Raw genomic sequence first — 18964 nt, forward strand, 5'->3', positions numbered from 1 at the left:
AGCTTAGTAACCATAATGGCTAGCAACTTAACTCTTTATTTTAAAGAGAAGTTTACTTTCTGGAGTAGATGATGGCCACCTGCCAGGGGAAAAAAAAACAGCTGGCTTACAAAGCCACTGTGAGTTGGCCAAATGCAACTGCTGCCTACGGCCAAATCCTGCTTGCCTTTCTCATAGAGGGAGTGCTACTGAGGGTAAAGGGGCTACTCCTCTGAATAAAATAAGCAAAAACTGTCTCCTTCAGTGGTGTTACAATGATCAAGACTGAAGATAAAGTGACTTTAAACAACCTAGAAGTTCAGTTTCCTACGGCTGCACTGGCAGAGGGTGTTGTATGTTCATCCTATGGAAAGATAGGACAAATGGAAAGATTTGTCATGTAATGGGGTTCACTCACCACTCTGGCACCTCCTGCTGGTTGTCATGGGAATTAGCTCTCTGTGTTAGTGCGCCCTCTCCTGGTGGTGCCTCACTGCTGTCACTCCTGCTCCAGGACCCACATCTCTCCAAGGACTGTGGCATTCTCTTCAGTGACACAGCCCTCTGTCTGGGCCAGACACTGCACTCCCCCCTTCTAGGGGACCTGCAGTCCACTGTTCATCCACTTCCCTTAGTGCAGGGGTCTCAAATTCCCAGCCCGTGGGCCATCTATGGCCCGCAAGCCTCCCCAATGTGGCCTGCGGGGCTCCAGCATTTTGGGGCTGGGTCTCTCCCTTGGCCCCACCTGCTGCCCTTGGGCGCTCCCCCCTCAGGGGCCCCGGCAGTGCAGCGGAGCTGAGCGGCATCTGCCTGCTCACTCCAGTGGCTGCCAACCCCTCCCTGTGGCCCAGGGGCGGGGCTGTGCCTCCGTGTGCTGCCCCCACCCTTAGCACCCCTGTGGCCAATGGGACACTGTGGGGGCAGTGCCTGGGGGCAGAAGCACACAGAGGCCTCCTGGCTCGCCCTGCCTTGAAGCTCCAGGTAAGCGCCGCACCCCCGACCCCCTCCCAGAGCCTGCTCCCACACCCCCTCCCCACACACCCCCTCCCACCCCCAAACTCCGTCCCAGAGCCTGCACCCCATCTCCACTCCCCCCAGCCCCCAAACTCCCTCCTGGTCCCCACACCCCTCCCACCCCCAAACTCCCTCCCAGAGCCTTCACCCCCTCCCCACACATCCTCTAGCCCCCAAACTCCCTCCCAGAGCCTGCAGCCCCTTCCCACACACCCCCTCTCACCCCCAAACTCCCTCCCAGAGCCTTCACCCCCTCCTCACACATCCCCTAACCCCCAAAATGCATCCCAGAGCCTGCACCCCAGACCTCTTCCCCCACCCAAGCTCCCTCCCAGAGCCTAACCTTCTGCACTCAAACTCCCTCTCAGAGCCATAGGCAGGTGGGGGGCAGAGTTTTTTGGGGGGCAGAGTTTTTGGGGGGTGGGTTCTGGGCGGCATGAGTGACATTGGCCCGATCGGAGGATTTGAGGACTGGCACTGGCCCTAGGGTAAATTGAGTTTGAGACCCCTGCCTTAGGGCTTGTCTATACTTACTCGCTGGTTCGGCGGCAGGCAATCGAACTTCTGGGTTCGATTTATCGCGTCTTGTTGGACGCGATAAATCGAACCCAGAAGTGCTCCCCGTCGACTCCGGTAATCCTGCGCGAGGAGTACACGGAGTCGACGGGGGAGCCTGCCTGCCGCGTGTGGACCACGGTAAGTTCGAACTAAGGTACGTCGAGTTCAGCTACATTATTTACGTAGCTGAAGTTGCGTACCTTAGTTCGAATTGGGGGGTTAGTGTAGACCAGGCCTTAGTGGCTACTGCAGCTAATTGTCTGGCCACTTCCTTGTGCCCTCGCATCCTCCTTGCCCTTGTCTCAGGGCCTCAGCCTGCAAACCCCACCACCCCCCCAGTCTCTGCTAGCAGCACTGCTCTGTCCAGGGTGCTGGCAGTTCTCTCAGCCCTCCAGAGACACTGTCCTTCCTCCCTGGGCTCCCAGCAGAAAACTGCCTTCCTCTGCCCTGCAGCTCCCTTTTTATATGGGCCTGCTTGGCTGCTCCCTTCAGCCCTTCTCTGATTGGCTGCCTCTGGTGCAGCCTCCCTAAGGCTGCTTTTAACCCCTTCTCTGCCAGTGAGGGGCAGCGGCCCCATTCCAGGGCATTTACTGAGCATTTTTGAGTATGTCATTGACGGAGTATTAGAGAGACAAAGTGGGTGAGGTAATATCTTTTATTGAACTAACTTCTGTTGGTGAGAGAGACAAGCTTTCGACCTAAAGAAGAGTTCTGTGTAAGCTCAAAAGCAGAAACAGCCACTATAAAAGAAAGAGAGGGAGACTAAACTGGAGTTTCTTAGTAGTTTCCATGGTGAGATTTTCCCCCCTCCCATCAATGATGTTTATACAACAGATAAGGAATTCTCTCTTTCACCCTAGGATGGTCAAACACAACCTTATTGGCCAGAGAGTGTCTTGTGACTACTATAGTTTTACACTACTACCCTCCTAACTGGTGAATAATTTGTCATCATAAACTACTAACAGGCTAGCTATCAGTGAAATTATCCCATCACAGCCAATTGGATTGTGCTTTGCTCTTTTGCCTTCCCCCCCAGATAAAAAACCATGATGACTTCTTTACTCCCTCCCTGATTCCTTCCCCTTCATTTCCCTTCCTCCACATTCATTTTTCACTCATATTTTTTGCCCTTCCCCATTTGTAATTTGCCTTCACTGCCTCCTCTAAAGCATACTTTAGTGTACACTGCAGCACTTGTTTGTCTGCACAACTCAGAAGTGCCCCAGGATGCTCTCCAAAGTCTGCAGTACTTCAAAGGAGGTAATGTGGGCTCATAGCAACCAGAACACAGGATCCTGGGGTGCTTTAAGCCCCAAAGGTGCCCGCTGGCCTGGATGCAAAAGGAAAAGATCCTTTCAAGGATCAGATCTGGCCTTTTCTTCTGAATCACAGTGGTGGGCATTTGGGGGTCAAAGCAGCATCCCATGATCCTCAGTGTAGATTTGTAGCTCTTTATAGAAGTCACAGCAGCCGCGTGGAGAACCTTTGAGTAAGTCAGAGCCTCAAAGGAGCTAAGGATCTTTCCTACAGACATAGAGAAAATAAAGCATTATATATATCCCATTGCTGGTAACATTTTCAACCCCCTGGGCTATAGTTGTCAACCACATGCCTCAATTTCAGTATATTATTTTTCCATTAACTTAACTCAACACAGCTGATTAACTTGGATTCTCAAAGCAAGTGGGTTGGTTATCCGTTGCATCTTTACACTGATGTCCAGTGAAGGACTGATATGCGAAAAGACCTTGACATAATGTTCAAGTCCCTTCAACCTATATAAATGGTCCAGTCTTAATTAGCCATTGATCTTGACCCAAATGCATACACAAAACAGAGAGCAGATGTTTGAAAAGCACCCACAGGCAGATCCGCAACTGATATGAATTGTCATAGCTCTTTTGAAGTTAATGGAGCTACCACAGCAGAGGATCAGCCCCACAAAATATACTATCCACTAATTAAATTTTAGACTAGGGTAGAGTAACTTGTGTCTCTTTCAGCTCCTTTATCTCCCAAGGAAGTGGAAGTCCTATACAAAGTGTAAAGACCTTACACTTCTATCTGATTCTTTGTTACTTCTGCCAATGCTTTCAGAAGTATCAGGAAGGGAAGTAACAAGTAAAAGCAATGGGAGCACACCCAGTGGATTGAGTGTGCATTCCCTCTTGGGAGTTCTTATATGTCCACCCTGTTCAGCTCTCTGATTGGTCCTGGGGCATCTGGCTGCTGCCAAGGTGTTGTCCTTCTGGAAAGAGAGAGGTCAGTCAGGTGCAGTAGCCTGAACTAATCAGCTGTGATGACCTGGTTGGATGGTGTGAGCTGGGTATTTGTGTAATTGACCCTTGGAAGTATCTCTGGCCAAGAAACTGCTTCTGGGAAGGAAGAGCACAACTGAAGAAACTCACAGAAACACTGTAGGTAGCATATGGAGAGGTCCTCAGCAGGGCATGAGTCCAATGGCACTGAGGCAGTTTATCTTGAATTCAATTGTTGCTTCATTGTCTTGAAACGTCTTGATCTGGAGTCAATCCTGAGAGAATGGTGCTTATTTCATGCTGCTGAACAAGATTCAATTGGCTGGAGTTGGCAGGTGACAACCATCCTTTGAAGGCAAACACTGAGGTAAGAAGGTAGCTGGTTGGGACAGAAGAAGATGACTCAAATGTTTTGGCTTCAAGGAGAACCCCTAATAAAATTCTGTTTTGTGACATTTCCAGGCCAGAAAGGTTTATATAATCTTCTGTATTTTTGATTGTTTATCTGATCCTTTTGAGGTCAAACCATTGTTATTTATAAAGCACATTCACAATTATAATAATGCATTATCTACTTTCACATAAGCACAGTGTCTAATTAAATATGTACATATCCATAATATAGCTGCTCTCACTGTTTGGTGGTATTTATCTTAGTGCGTTCCAATTGCTTGGATTTTAGCATACTGGCTTATTACACATTAGATGTAGATAATTCCTTGTGCAGTTAGAAGGGCCTTCCTGCTCACCTCCCCAACAGCTTCTCTAAATGAAAATATCACGAGAAATTGCCCAGCTTTACTTCTGCACTGTACACACATAAGATACATATATATTTGTAAAGTAGAACTTTGTTTAACTTAGTTATCATAAATCACATGGCCCTAATATGTTACAATTCACTAACACATAAAACATGTAGACTGGATTAATAGAATGTACCAAAAATGCTGACAAAATACTTGATAATGGAAGATGCATAAAATTGCTGTGTACATAGAGTGCATAATGCAGCCAACTCAATTTATTCCTTGCTATTCATAGGAGAGTACATTTTCACTTTTTAATTGCACAGATGACAAGACCTTTTAATTAAGGTGGCATCTATGGTATTCATATACTGCAAAATCCACAAATGAGTAAAACTTAATAGCATCATAAAAACTATGGTTAAGGCCTTTACCAACACCACCATTGCAGCAAAGGTCTTTAAATTGGCCACATGTCAGAAATGCACATAAACCTGCATAAAGAGGTAACAAAATTACTGTCTCTGGAAAGCAGTAACTGATTGGCCCCCTCTCTACAGAAATAAAGTGTGTGTGTTTTCATGGCTGTGTGTAGGAAATTGGCCTTCTCTTTTTTGTCTTCAGGGGTCTCTTCCTCCTCTTTGTGCCAAATTTCTGTACCCTGCCTAGACAGCCAGCAAAAGGCCTATGCACCATGCAGTGCCCCATGGGCTTAAATGGGACTTGAGTGATACATAAATTCTCTGCACAGGTAAATGTGCAAAGGTAAGCAGAGGCCTTCAGTGAATCAGACAAGTTTGTAGGCATTATAGAAACAGCATGAGAGGCAGGAACCTAATTTCTGTTTCCAGCTCTGCTGCTGACCTGCTGTGTAACGGTCACCCAGTGATTCACATGTCTGTTTCCCTTCCCACCCTTTGTCTGTCTGGTCTATTTAGACTGCAAGCAATTTGGGTCTCGGACTCTCTACAGCTCCTAGCATAATGTGGCCATCAGATCTCGGATGGGGATTTCAGGCATAATAACAACAATGCTGGAGTAGTATATATTTCCCCCTAACTAGGGCCCTGAATTTGTTAGGAAAAATAAGCACTTAGTGTAAGGGTAGGGAGTCCTGGTCCTGTCTTTCCTATGCCTCAGTGTGACTGTAGTTCTAGAAGTCTTCTTTATGAGGTTGCATACTGTTGCTAAGGGGAAATTTAAGTCAGTGGGGCATTCTCAGTCTTGCCCAGCTAACCTTGGTGTAAATACAAACTGTACTTGATAGACCTTTTATATGTGCTATTTTCTAAAACATGTGGAATATTAGTCAGTTTATACTCAAGGGACAGACTTTTTTCAGGCAGAGCTTTTTGTTTTTTCATCACATTTAGTCCATGGAAAATGCACCTCTGTGTATATAACAGTTACTGCAGGGGGGTTTTGCAGGCATTTCTTTTCCCCCAGAATTCGATATTTAACAGTTTGTTTTTAATTGTAATGCCATGATGCACAGAGTTCCTCCAGCAGTTCTTGTTATCAATTAAAAAATAAACCAGATTGTATAATTCAACATTTCCTTTGGGATTAGTTTAAAAAGCGACATGAATTTTTACCTTAATGCTAAAAATATCGCATTGTTTACCAGATGAGTACTTCAATAATTTAAATAAGCTATTCCAAAGAGAGACCTTGTTAGAGTGAAAAGTGCTTTTCTGTGAGATCCGTTGCAAGAGAGAAAGGGAGTGAGTCAGAGAGGGAGAAGGAAGGGACCTTGGGATGTATTAACATTTAGCAAGACTAAAATGAATTGTGTTAATCATGTCTGGTTTGATATTAGTGAATTATGCTAATCAAATTTATTTTCTCCATTGGCAAGGTTTAAAATAACACTGATTCTTTCATTTGCAGTTACTGCATTTCTTAAAAGTAACATTTTAGATGGGATCACTCAGGGTTATGACACAGAGAACCTTTTTAAAACATTACAGTCAGACATATTGGGCCAGAACCTCAGCCCTGTCTAGGAGTTCCCTTTGCATTACTAGTGCAGGAGAATCCTGGCAGCCGTATGCCAACTCCTCCTGCTCTGCCCTGTATTCCAACCTAGCGTATGAGGAATTCTGGGTGAGGCTGAAGCATAATCTACTCCTGATATCTTGGCTGGAAGGGTGGCCTCTTTGGGCCAGTTGTCTATTGGCACAAGTTAGTACAGTCCTGAGAATACAAGGGACAGAAAGGTGGTGGAACTCCATCTAAGACCTCCCTCCCCAGATGCACTGAGCCCTGTTCTGATGCACCTGGGATCCATCCTATTTGAATTTGGAAAAGGAACATGCAGTAGATCTTTTCTTGTTGTTGTTCAGATAACTACTTCTGAATACAGACAAGATACTGACCTACCAGGGGTCGCACGCTGATTGTCATTAGAAAATCTGCATCCAGCAGTAGGAACTCAGGGTAGAATTTGGTCACATTTATTCTAGCCAAAATTTCATGGAATTACCACCATTTTACAGGTCCTTGGAGAGGCATGGCCCATGTGTTTATACATAACTGTCATGCAAGTTGCCCTTACCCACACCCCTCCCCACCCATGCAGATTACCTGTACTCTTAACTGAAATAATCCACGCTGGATATGAAAATATATGGATGGAAACACATGAATAGTTTCTTCATCAAATGTGAGTGCCCACTTTAGACCCAAATCATGAAAATATTTAAGCACAGGCTTAATCCATCCTTCTTTCTGACAGCCTTTAAGCATGTGCTTAACTGTAAGCACATGCTTAAATTCCATTGGACTTAAGTACATGATTAAGTTTTGTCCTGACCAGCACTGAATGGTTTCTGTGCATTCTGCATTGTTCCAAAATGTAGCTCATCTATAATAAATATATTAAAAAACAGAGAAATCAAATGGGCATGTTTTGTTATTTGGTAGCATTGCCATGCATGTTTGTTACATTTTTAATTAATATTTTTATCACACATTAAAGTAAGAGATACATAAATCCAATTTATTCTTATTAATTATTTGCTTCTTTTTATTGTGGTAGCACCAAAAGGTCCCATCCATTGTGCTAGTCGCTGCACAACCTCAATAAACAAGAGGTACATAGAAATACATCTCCTACATAATAATGTTGTAAGAAAACAACAGTTTCTCTATACATAGAACTATCCAGTGGCAATAGTTGTTATAACAAAGTTAAGAAATGGAAGTTGCCATGGGCAGAAGCACCTGACAATGCCATGCTCAAAAGCACAAATATAAGGGAAGAGAAAAGAAAGGAAAGAAAACAATTAACAATAAACAAAACCAAAAGAAGAAAAATCACTCTCTGTATTCACCCCCAGCTCACATGCAGATGTTATATTCCTGCACAAGTGTCAAAACTGGTGGGCAATCAGAATGGTCATAACTATCATAAATAATGAGTCTTTATGTACGGGAGTGGTTCATTCAAGTTGAGACCAACTCACAGTGATTCAAGCTGTTTTTGGAATGAGAGAAAGACATTGTTGGTTTCTAAACCTCATCAGAGATCTCATTCTGCATTTCTTAAGCAATGAAACCTCTTAACTTCCCAGGAAAGCACTTAAACATGTGCATAACTTTAAGCATATGAGTTAGTGGGATTAGGATTATGTATGTTCTTATGTTTTTCTAGAGGTGGAGTCCAAAGAGGGAGCTTTGAGTATTTAAAAAAAAAAAAAAAAAAAAAAAGCAGATTAAGCCCTAAAGTTCAAATTCTGCAAATATGTCTTAGTATGGGGATCTGTTCTTTAGTAGATGATTTGGAATTTTCCTTCCAAGGCAAGTTGTTAACATAGGCACTGTTAACATTATGTCCCTTAATTTTTGATGTACCTATGTATTTTAATGCCTAAAGCAAGAGACCTACAGATCAGTATTACTGGGACATTGATTGACTCTCAAAATAGCTTGAGTGATTTTCTTATTTTTTTTTAAATCCCATTTTGTTTCTATGAAAGGGTATGTTGGCAACCTAAGATCATGTTGGGACAAATTCTGGAACTACGTGAAATGATCCTCAGGGACGAAGGTTACAGGGTGGAGTCATTGCCTGGTCAGGGGATTAATGTCCATAAACATGGACCATGCCCTTGAGCTCTCATTTCTGCTCCAGAACCCTTCTTCTTGGCCATTTTTGTGGATGGGGTGCTCTGCATATTCTGTCTCTGAATTTGCAGGGGTGCCAGAACAGGGCTGGCCAACTTCCAACTCAAGTTCCTTCTGCAGGACCAAGGTTTAGTACTGGGTACTTACATGAAACACCTGTCAATAATATGGTCCTATATTTATTGTTTTTTTCTTGAGACACATTGTTCTGAGTCCATTACCTTCAGTTCAAGAGAAAACATGTAGCCAGATTACACACTGAGATAAAATCCTACTATAACAGCTTTCAGGTGCAGTTCAGAAGTGCACCAAAAGCACTATACAGTTGTTCCTGGGGCTGACTCTCTACTGGATAGACAATCAATGTAACAGAAAACTAGTTCTGCTCAGTGCAGCATCCCATAGAAGATACATATAGAGCTTCCAAAGCCTCTTGGACAATATGACAGCAAAGGACACCTGACAAGTTTTCATCACGTCAATGGTACACAACCTTTAGAAGGTTTTAATGACAGCTATATTCACATTTTGGGCTTCAATTGCACGTATGTTTTCTGTGCTGAAGGCCTTAAAGTTTGGGCCTATATAGTCCTTACCGCATTTTTATATCTCTGCAGGTAGGAAACTATTCAGTTGTATTAGAGGGTCACAAATCTCACAATGCCTAGTAGCCCCATCTGAGGCCTTCTCTGCATGTTTCCTTTTGACAGATGAGATCATCTGGAATGTTATTCCTGAAAGTCCCCAGGTTTTAAAGAACGGGGATTGGAAGCAGTATGTTTTCACTGAGGGAAGTGGGCTTTGGCTCTGGTCCCCCACTTTTCTGATGAAGCCTGTTTCTTGACCTTCAGGGCATGTTGCAAGGATTTGCTACACACTCAGAGACTGATCCGATAGCTGCTACACGTGCAGAATTCCTACTGACTGCAATGAGAGTTCTGCATGCGGGGCAGTAGCAGAACTGACTTCAAGCTTTTGCCAGTGTGTCACTGGAGAAAATTTGAGCTTTCTTGTGGCTAGGAGAGTTTTTGAGTGGACCTGTTGCTGGGTAAGTTATGTTTTAGGCCCTGATCCAGCAGTGTAGTACATGTGACAATAGGAGTTCTGCTCAATGCATCCCTTTGGGCATTAATTTGTCTATATGTTTATAATCAAAGTATATGCATTTAGCAGCTGTAACAGGCACACTTTCTGAACTGAAAACCAAAGAAACAAACTAAATATATGTTATGGCTGGTTAAGGGTTTCTGGTTTTCATTATGTTTACGGGGTGTATTGTTACTGCAAAAAATTGGTTTAAAGGGAAAGGAAAGGAGAGTTGGATTTTGGGTGTTGTTCAGTGATATCAGCAGTTTTCTCAAATTAGCAATCAGCTGCGGCAGTAAGCAAATCTTCCAGAAGTTTGGTTATTTTTGGTTTCTGGATTGCTTCCCCATAAAACCTGAGAAAAGCAGAAGAGACAATTTTGTGAGTAACTGCACATCCCTACGCCAGAGCTAGGTCCATACAAAAACACTAGTCCCAAAAAATCCCTCCAAAGTCTGTGAAGTTGAGATCAAGATCTGAGCGTCACTGAACTCTAGAGATTTGAATCTGTATGCAACATTTTCTCATCTAGACCATCACTGTAACTTTAGATAATTGGATGGAACCTGTGAGAGTCTGAGCCGGTGTGGCTGTGGTCATTAACCTTTGTGTTTTGGGGTGATTTTCCTTTTTTCTAGAGAATGAAATATTTTTCTCCCTTGAGACTGGACGAATCAGAGGATGGTTAAATGGGACTGTGATATAATCTGACTTTTCCCTGCAATTTTCTTTTTCTTTTCATTTTTATGAGCACTTACCCATCGGAAACTCTCTGTCTCTGGGCACTGAATGGGTGAATTTTAACCACGTGCTGCAAAGAGCAGTTTTAGGAGTTGATGGAAGAGAAATGCTGCTAGTGGCCAGTCTGCTGACCCAGGGGAGGGGAGCCCTGGAGTTTGCAACCCGCAGACAAAATGGTGAAACTCCCTTTTCTTGATTATCGGTGTACAAGACATCATGATGGATGAAAATGTACAGAACAAAAACAAAACACACAACCTATTGTGAGTTTTAAAATAGCTACAGTCTATAATCAAGCCTTAGTGTAAGAGAGTAGAAAGGAGAACCAAATCCTAGAAAGCAAAAAGATGATGCGAGGCTAGGATGTGACTATTCTCCCACCATGCAGGAACAAAAAGTGCCTGTGTGTGTGGGACGGGGTGTGCTGGGATGGTAGGGAGCACAGGTAGGTATAGTTTAATTAGTTGGGTGGTGGTTTTGGTCCCACTCCTGCACCTAATCTTCCCAGCAGACCCCTAGCACGGGGTGGAACCCTTGTCTTTCAATCTAATATTCTGAGGCTTAGCACCTGAGTCCTAAGTGACTTAACAATGAGTACCATGTTTCATTACAGGACATTTAAGTGCTGTTGGACTGTTCTACTGTAGAGCTGGTTTGATAATAGTAACTACGGTTTATGAAGAGACATTTTCCCTAAAATTTTAAATGAAAAATTTAGAATTTTTTGATTTTTAAATAAAAGAACCAAAACCTTTACATTGAAAATGTTTTGTTTTGATTTGGTTTCCTCCCAGCTTCCTTTTTCTATTCTACCTCTCCTCCCTCACCCCCAATTTTTTCAGTGGCAAAACCGAAAAAGGGAGGGAAAGGAAACAAAGGGAAATGGGAAGGGAAAAAGCCGGGGGGAGGGGGAGTGGGCACTGAAAAAAACCCTCAAAACATGATTCAGAGTTCACAGAAAAAGTTCACCAATAATTTTCTCATGATCAAGAGCCTGGTCCAAAGCCCACTGAAGTCAGTGGATTGTTTTCCATTATCTTCAATGGGTGTTGGATCAGCCTTATTTGCCCAATGTGAGTAAAGAGATAATACGTCCTGGTTTTTCATATGGTAACCTGATGTCCCAGGAATTCTTTTGGGACACTTAATGTCTTGGGAGTCTCATTTAATCCATTGAAGTGTTAATTTTTTTAATTACTGGGAAATGTTTGGTTAAGACATTGTTGTACTGAGTAGAATGTGTACTGTGTTTATCAGGAGGAAGGAATCCACAGGAATGCATGTTCAGCGTGAGGAACAGCACTGCAGTGAAAAGTTGAGTAAGTGTAGACACTGTCACGGTTGGTCTTTTGCGCCAAGAGAATGTCAACAATACTTGTGTAATGTTTCCCAATAAACTCATTGCTACACTGCTGGAAATAATTCCTCCAGTCCTGGAAATATGCCCAAGTTCCTGTTGTGTCAGAAGCCTGGCATTAGTGACACCAGCACACACTGAAAATGAAGTGTGAGCTTTTTGTCTTCTATGTGAATATTTCATGAAACTAAAATGTCCTGGCATTTTATTTAAAAAATATGGACACCTTAAACTTAATAAACCTTCACTGCCTGAACACCTAGGAAGACCATGCTGAGAAAAGTATCTCCTGAGATTTAACTTTAATGAATAAGTTCACTTGAGGCATAAGTCTTGGGTAGAGCTGTTAGATTCCATTTAGCAATACAAGATTTGACAACTGTAAAATACCTTCAGTATTTAATCTTTCACTAGATAAAAATACCAAAATGCTCTTTTTCCTAGGGTAGCTCGCTGGCAGAGAATTTGAGAAATGTGAATCTGTTTCTTGAGACCAAATCACTTTGTTGATGCACAGTGCTCCTGGCAAAAACTGGGAATGATACGCTACAAAGACACCTGGCATCATTATCTGCATTAAATATCAATAGTTGTGCTTCTTTTCTTTCCAAGAGTATAACCTTGTGTGTTGTTAAAGGGTAATAAAAAACAAAACATCTGCCACCCTAAGGACACATGGGATGACACTGCTGAGAAGTGAAGAGAAGGAAAAGGCTTTTATTAAAATATTATGAATCATTGTTAACATATATTTACATAATTTAATTCATCCTAGGAAACATCTTATGGAATGATGCAGTCTATAGCCATAGCCATAAAACGAATCTTTAAATTATTGTTGCAATCTCAACATTTCCAAATACTTAGTTTGATAACAAGACAACTCCTGGTGTTTTCAGAAGTGTAATCTGATGGAATAATTTTCTGGCTCCAATATATATTTCATCTCCAATCTAAAAAGAGAATCGCAGTGAAAGATACTTTTTGCATGAATCAATCCGAAACACAAACTGCAACAAGCCGGGTTAAAAGAACTGAATGGATGATGAAATTTAAAACCAATTGTCATGTAAACTGCAAACATTCTAGTGGCTTTGGTAATGTTTCTATGATAAACTACTTTTCTCAGGAATGAATAACTTGGTGAAGTTAAGTCTTGTCAGGATGAAACATGGCTGAAATTGGAAACATAAAACTACTTTGTCCTCTTCATGCACTGAACCAATCTGTGCTGACGGCCTTACTGCTGAAATCTCTTGCTTTTGTTGGTTTAAGACAGATTTGGAATTTCTTTGTGTGTGTGTGTGTCTGTCTGTCTGTCTGCATGCATTTAATACATTGTAGGTTGGGCAAGTGCTTCATACCATTCTTGTCATTTATTTGCATGATCAATATGTTAAATATGAAAGTATACCAATGGCTTGATTTAAACCAATGGAAGCAAAGGGGGAAACAAAGTCCAGGATAATTGTGTGGCATGAAAATAATTGTTAGTAAAGCTGATATATTACAGAGCCCAGTACTAGAAATAAAATCTCAACAATTCCAGAAGTGACTTACGTGGCAGGGAATTAACTCTTGTGTGTTACATTTAGGAATAGGTGTGACAAGGGCAAAAGACAATTCTTCTGGAAGAATTTCTGCATAGGATTCACTGCATGGTTTTTCTTTCAAAGCCATATTCAAAATCTTATCTTTTCGGCAAATAAGGTCATTATTCAACTAATCTGCTTGACAGCATGAACATTAATAGAATACTATGCAAGCGAAGAATTGGATGGGATAACTCGGAAAGTTTCTCGGCATGAAGCTGAGCACTGGTGGGGTTGCCATATGCTTACGAATTGCAGGTGAATCATCTTCACTTCCTCCTGCTTTAAATCTTTGATTTTTTTTCAAATGCAAGAACACCTGCATTTCCCCAATCACATCTGTCTGCTTCTTTAACATCTCTGTTTTCCCCTCTGTCAGCAGCTGGCTACCAGATGAGTTTTAGATGAATAGCGTTCACCTTATCTCATAGTTGTTTTATGATGCCAGTTAGATGAAATAGTTACAGCAGATACTCTCAATAAGCAAAGGCCTGTACTCTCTGCAGTTCATTGAACCCATATGGATGAGAACAGCTGGAAAGATGGGTTTGCTACCTGAGGCCAATGTTTGTGTTGCCAACCGCGACTCCAGCTTGCTGACCCTTGTATAATTCATTGCAGTTGAGGAAATGTTGCTCACTCCATTCCGTTTTGTGATGGATGGTGTTACTTAAAACGGATTGTCTTGTAAACCACTGGTGACTTTCCACGTCTGACAGATGCGAACAAGGAATATAGTCAATAAATATTGCCATGTTCCAAAGGAAGATGCACTGCTCGCAACTGAGTGGGCTAAAGCTTAGTACAAATAGAAGCAGGTGGAGGAGAGGCTGGCTTAGACTTGAAATTAAAAGATTCTGTTTAAGGCTGTTCTGTAGGGATGTTGGGATGAGCTCTGGGGTCATACACAGAGTGTGTGTTTCTGAGTTCCCCCCACATAGTCACTGCTTTTAAGGTCTGAGTTTTATTCTAGCACTGCTGAATACTATTGCAACTCCCAACTTCCTAGCAAGAGCCAGGCAAATGGTACCACTGACCTTGCTCAGGTTTGACTTCAGTGGTAGTTTGCCCCAGTGAGGATGGAGTGAATCCTGAATAAGGGTTTATCTGAATGATTACACGTAAACTAATCTTCTCAATTACTCTGCAATGGGGATAAACTATTATTAGCCCATCATAGCAGACAGGGAAATTGAAGCACAGAAATGGATTGATTCAAATTTATACAACAGTTAGTGGCACAGGACCACAAGACTACAGTGCATTTAGTGGGAGAAGGCAGGTCCAACAGGAACACATGAAGACAAGGGAGGAAATAGTGGGCAAGCAGAAGAGCCATTGGGAACTTCATAGGTAGTGCATCCTGTACAAAATGGCCTGACTGTATGTTAGTAACATCCTGACAGCAAAGATGCCAGTCTGCATAAGGTAATGGGGCCAAGCCTTGAAGTCAAGACTTAGTGAGGAGCAGAGAAAAAGACTTGAAAGCTGTGAGAAAGGAAGGGCTCAGTAGCATAGACAGATGGTGAGGAAGAGGGCCTGGGGGAAGAGAAGGGGGGAAGATGGTGAATTATGAACAAATCTATTTAGGGCCCGATCCTGCTCTCATTGAAGTTGGTTGGTGGGTTGGCTATGGACTTCAATGGGAACAAGTTTGGACCTTTAGTTGGGGGAGGGGGGGCGACAGGGACATCTGCTTTGTAATATTTGGATTAATTTCCCTGAAAGGGAGGCTGAAAATCTGTGAATCGCATGTTTTTGCTGCATATCTAACTCCAGCCAGTTTGTATAAAGTACAGTGTACAGCCATGACAATGCTTCAATTCACAGCAGCAAGAGACAGAGTGCATATAGAAATGAGGGTGGGGGAGGGTTTGAGGCTGGACCATCTACAAATGCCACTGGTTCTCCTTGCTGCTAATGTAAACCATAGGGCTGAATACTCTGTCAGCTCCTGACCCTAACGCTTTGCTGGAGAGGCCCACCTACTGCTCCTTAGGGCCCTCCTCCTTCCACCTGCTCCCTTTCTAGCCCCTCCCTCTGGTCAGTGACCAAAGCTTTGCCCACTCGCTCCAGAGCTGTTACTGGCTGCACGAGAGGGAGAAGGATGGAGTTGGCACCTTCTCCCGCTGTTCTGTGTGGCATCGTGAGCAGGGAAGAACAGGCAGAGATGCCTCCTGGACCAGCCCCCTACTCCACTGCTCCCTACCCTGTGGAATACCCATGAGGGAGTACCTTAAGGGGTGTGGAAGGGGCTTGGAAGAGAGGAATGGGGGACAGGAGTCCCAGACAGAGGCTTGGCAGGGCCCCATGAGAGGCCCTGCTGGTGGTCTGAGAGCCACAGGAGTGGGAACCAGAGAAATGGTGGGTGCATGGGTCTGTGTGTGGGTTGAAGATAGTGTGTGGGCGGTAAGTAGATGGGCCTGGAGGGAACATGAGGTGGTGGGTGCATGACAGAGGACTGGGAGCAGGAGTGTGAGTGAAGAACAGGGCTGTGTTGGTGCCTGGGAGTTTGTAATCAGTGGTGAGTATGGGTGGCTGAAGCAGATGAGTGCATGTGGGTGTGTTGATGCTGAGCATAGGCAGGCAGAGACTGAGAGACAGAGGAATTGGAAGGAAGGAGATTGAGAGTACAGGATAGTGTAAAAGAGAACAGGGAAGAAAATGGGAATGGGATTGGGAAGAAATTAGACCCACACAGAAGATAAACACGGGGAGTAAAACAACATGTGGATGGTTTCTAAGTGTGTACATTACAATAGTTTAAAAAAATAGGAACCAGAGCTGCTGTGTGGTTGTGCAAGGGTGAAGATAAATCCCTTACTAACATAAACGTATTGAAATATCAGGAAATATGGCTTTGAAATCAAGAGTGGCAGATTTAACTGAAAAGCTCGCCTCACACAAGCCATTAATATTTATTTTAGAGGATCTCACTTCTGTCTGAACATGATTCATCAACAATAAAAATGGCCACCCAGGCATCTGAAAACAAATGTATAATAAGGTTTCAGAATATTTTCCAAGGACAGTAATCTAAATGCTACCCAGAGCATTATGGAGCATTATGCTTGCATTTAACCCTTTATAGGTAATGCTAAATCTGTAGCATTTTCATGCTGTGCATATGGGTCTGATCGAGTCCACATTATCTTTGGTACTCCCATCTGGCCCACCAATAAATGAGGAAGTAGTAAGTAAGGGGAGAGGGCGGTACAAAGAACTGGAGGGAATGGTTGTATGTCAGAGAGCCACAACATAACTGCACTTGAGTTAGGTAAAAATTTTAATCAAGCTCACATGTTATCCTAGTTACTAGCTCTCGCTCCTTATCTTCTTGTTTTATCCATACCTCAACTTTGCTCTGAATTCTGTTTCCATTCTTGCATGTAACTTCCATACCGAGGCTGCATTTTCTATATGTAGAGATCCCTGCACACAACACATGTAGTGGCTTCATGAACCTCACATTATAGGTTATGGACACATATTTGGCTCTTATTTGATTTCCTTTCATTTGTGGGTTCACCACAGGCCAACTGTAGCATAGTGGATATTTCCCAAGAAACATGTCATATGATGACACAGTAGTTTTTATACATGTGGCTCCAATTCAGCAAAGCACATGCCTAAGTCCTGTTGGCTTAATGGAATTTAAGCACTTGTGTCACAGGCTGGCTGGCCCTTTAAAGGGAGCTGGGCTCAGCCTTACCCCTGACTTTGCAGCTATTCCCCAGCTGAACCTGATCTGGTAGCTTAATTACCATTAGTGACCCTAGCTGGAAAAAGGTCAGGGATGATTACACAGAGAGTCAGGACAACTCAGTCAGGAAAAGGAGATCCAGGAGAGAGGAGAAAACACTTTCCCTGCATGAAGGCAGGCTGGAGAGAACCACAGGGACCAGGTTAGACTCCTGTGGGAGGCCTTGGGAAAGGGCCTGTAAAAACAAGGGAGTTCCTGGGAGAAGCTGCCAGAGCCCCAGGGAGGGGAGGCAGCAGGGAAACTCTGTCAGAAGAAGGGACTACAGGGAAAAAGCCCTGAGGTGCCGTGCTAAGCCAGAGGAGGAAAAGAGGAACTCTGCAGCACCTGGGGAGGAGCAGAGGGATGGAGCAGGGAATTTCAACATAGTTTGAGAGGGGCAGAAGGATCATTCATCTGGATTCTTTAGTTGGCCTTTCCTTGCCCCGGAGAGGGACTGAACTGAAAAGTGACCTGGCCAGAGGGCTGAGCCACAGAACGTGTAAACAGAGACAAGTCATCGCAGGGCCAAAGAAGTGGTCATCTGGGGGTGCTAAAGATGAGGACCCTGGAATGCCATGACCTGACACTCAGAGGTGCTATGGTGGTGAGTAGAACTGTGTGCCGCATGCTTAAATTTATGTGCTGAAATTTTAAAAAATATGTACAATTATGGCCCCCCAAAATACTTAAATTAACGAAGTGTTTTCCTCTCCCTACAGCCTTCTGTATCATCACAGAAATCAGTGTACAAAAAAAGTGCAATAATCCTGTACTTGCGTGATGCTTTTGTGGCTTGTGCAGAAGGGTGAGGAGACAGAGATGTATGGTGGGGGGAGATGTATGTGGTGCACCTGCAGATGCTAGGAAGAGGGGGGCCATAGACTGGGTCAAGGAAAGATACAGAGGGAACTTGAATTGGTACTCTCGCTACTGCCCCCAAGGAGTAGGGGGTATTCCTGCCCAATAGGGTACCTGGGGGGGGGGCAGGGTGATGGAGGGGCTAGGGCTCATGCTGGGTTGCTGGCGGGAAAGCTGAGGTCTCTCCTCGCTCTCCTGCTACAGCTGCTTGGACAGCTCCCAGGTGTTCTCAGGGAGGTTGTTGCTGCTGCCTTTACTTTGGGGCTGGCGGGATCCTAGCCTCAGAAACTTAAGTGATTTTTTTTTTTTTTTTTTTTTTGGGCAGCTTGCTGAAATCTTCCTGAGGAAACAAGTGAGAGAAGGGAAATGGTGACTTTTAACACTGGATATCTCTGCCAAGTATGAATGGACTCTCACAAGACAAAGGAAAGGCACTCACTACCATGAGGGCTGAATATCAAAGGCCTGCTGCAAACAACAGAAGTGTGAGAGGTTCTCAAAGGAAAAGGTCACAAGAATCCTTTATAATGGAAAGTATTAAGCAATTTAAATAGAGGGGTCACTACCAGTTTCCCCATCAGGGCCGGCTTCAGGCACCAGCTCAGCAAGCAGGTGCTTGGGGCGGCCAAGGGGAAGAGGCGGCACGTCAGGCTCTTCGGCGGCGGGTCACTCAGTCCCTCTTGGAGGGAAGGACCTGCCGCCAAATTGCTGCCAAAGAAGAAAGCGGCGCGGTGGAGCTACGGCAATTGTGATTGCGGCTTCCCCCCCCCCCCCCCCGCTGCTTGGAGTGGCAAAAACCCTGGAGGCGGCCCTGTTCCCCATAATATAAATATGTATATGAATTGCTACTGAATGTCATATTATATATGAAATAGAACCACCAGAATGGCCACATGGCA

This window comes from Trachemys scripta, chromosome 10, assembly GCF_013100865.1.
Source record: "Trachemys scripta elegans isolate TJP31775 chromosome 10, CAS_Tse_1.0, whole genome shotgun sequence".
Lineage (NCBI taxonomy): Eukaryota > Metazoa > Chordata > Testudines > Emydidae > Trachemys > Trachemys scripta.